Consider the following 2417-nt stretch of genomic DNA (forward strand, 5'->3'; position numbering starts at 1 on the left):
TGTTGTAAATTGTTAGTCTTTATACGGTTTAAAGAAATCAAGTTGTGAATGGTATGATAAATTGTCATCCTTTCTTTTTTCTCATGGGTATCGGCAATAGGGGTGGCAGTGGGACGGGTAGGGGCGGGTTTTTGCCCTACCCGACCCCGTCCCGCCGTCCTGTTACTCATGTACTACCCATCCCGTCACTACCCGCGGGTAGTAAACTGCAGTACCCGAACCCGCCCCTGCGGGTACCCGCCCCACCCCTATCCGCCCCTATAAAAATTAAATATTTTAATTTTTACATATTCATATAAAATTAAGACAAAAAACTTAAAATTCATAGATAAATTAAAATACAAACATAAAATTCATACAATGTCATTAGCTCAAATAACTTGAAATTAAAAAAAAAAGCTAGTATAAGATCACTACAAATTTAACACCATAATAAAAAAAATTACAAATTAGATATAAAGGAATCTTCAATCCTTATTCTTGATCACTTTCAACATCTTCATCATCATTAAAAGTTTGCAAATCAAGATTTAAACCTGAAAATAAAAAGGGATAACAATTAACAAAATAATTGGTACTATGTAAAAAATTAACATAAATAAAGATTAAAAGAATAAAGATGTTCAATTAAAAGCATATACACATGTGAATTCATGCATGGTTGTCACTTAGGTCCAACTTTTAAGTAGATGATTTATAAAACAACGTAAACATTTGACGGGTATGCAGAATGTTAGACTTGGGCACAAATATTTCTTCGAATCTAAGTTCAATACATTCCATTAAGAAAAGGGGTTGACAAAGCATAATACAAAAATAATAATTTTGTAATTACGTGGTGGTACTCACATAATATTTACATAAGATAATCCCTTGACAACCTGTCTGGTCAATTTTTATCTTAACAATCCTCATATAATTACAGGTAAGAACCAGTAACTATCACTTAAGTTCAGTCACCATCCATCATAACAGGGGAACAAGGGCAAGGAAAAGAGAAACTCAGTTATCACTTTGTCATAGTAAAAATTGGACAATGCTTTCAAGAGAAATAGAAGGATAGAGGAATGCAGTTAAAAAGCTTCAACATCTGTTAAGTGTTTCATTCTTTCTCTGAAACCAAAATATCCATGACATTTCAATCCAAAGTTATTGGATTTTATTGGCATTTCCAAAGATATTTATTCAGTGCATTGAGCTAATGACAACATCTTTTTAAACTGCAAACTTGACAAATCACAAAACACATTTTTCAATTATTTTTCTCTCTTGTTTTAATTTTCCAATTTAATACATGATTGGTGCCACAAAATATATATCTAAAATCAAATTTATTCTACTATAATCTAAAATAAATGATTGAATCTTTATAATTAAAATAAATAATTTACTCTAGTACATTCAACAATACAGTACCCCAAAAAATAGAAATCTTCCACACAAAATCATAAATGAGACCTTAAAGATGACTGTGGCATGATACCTTAAAGATGACTGTGGCATGATGAAACAAACAAAAACTCGACCTTTTCGAAGTCTCATATAAACTAAGAGAAAGGAGAAGCAAAAGCATAATTAGCACATCACAAATCTTATTATGTTGCCAATGTTCTCCGAAGCCTAACGATGAAATGAATAACAGGAACATCACTTTGTTTACTCTACTATAATCTTTATTCTTATAATTGAATCTTATAAATAAAAATAAATAAAATAATAATATTCAAGAGAAAAATACAGTGGAAAAATAAGCATGATTCAACCATTTTTGTCATATTAATCTGAACAGGTTTTCATACAAATAGAATTGCATGTAGCAACAAATCCATGCTCAAATAAAAATTAGGACAAAACTGTAACTCAAAATAAGATTAGGGAACATTGAAAACCCTAAATAAAAATTATCAAAAAAAGAAGTGATTCACAGCAGACTCACAGGGTACGGCGACGGACTCACAACAACGGCGACAGACTCACGGCGACGAAGGACGGAGGACGTCGGTTAAGTTCTTCGCTCGAACGGAGGATGACGGAGGCGAAGCTCTGCTCAGCTGCTCTCGGACGGAGGTACGGTGACAAACTCACATCGACGAAGGACAGAGGACAGAGGACGAAGGACAGAGGACAGAGGACGAAGCCTTGGTTCTGCGCCCGGACAGAGGACGTTGGCGGCGAAGCGCTGCTCAGCTGCTCTCGGACGGAGGACGAAGGCAAGAATGACGACAGCCGGTGAGTAGGTGTTGGAGACTTGGAGAAGAGGAAGGCAAGAAGCTCGATGCTCTATTGGCTATTGCTCTCAGCCTCAGCCTCTCACCGGTTTCTGGAATATGGAACAGAGAACTAGAGAAGAATAATGTTAGGGTTTTTGCATCTGAGAGTGAGGCGCACACCCGCACTTCACTGTCTCCCCACAATTT

General features: G+C 35.7%; 1 long non-coding RNA gene across 1 annotated transcript; it reads right to left on the reverse strand.

Annotated features, from left to right (window-relative positions):
- Nucleotides 1-301: 301 nt before the first annotated feature.
- Nucleotides 302-2417, reverse strand: LOC140177991 (uncharacterized). The gene is made up of 2 exons (XR_011869926.1): nucleotides 1937-2417; nucleotides 302-536 (listed from the first exon to the last, which is right to left on the reverse strand). It is a non-coding gene; the product is annotated as an uncharacterized lncRNA (long non-coding RNA).

This window comes from Arachis hypogaea, chromosome 13, assembly GCF_003086295.3.
Source record: "Arachis hypogaea cultivar Tifrunner chromosome 13, arahy.Tifrunner.gnm2.J5K5, whole genome shotgun sequence".
In the NCBI taxonomy this organism is placed as follows: Eukaryota; Viridiplantae; Streptophyta; class Magnoliopsida; order Fabales; family Fabaceae; genus Arachis; species Arachis hypogaea.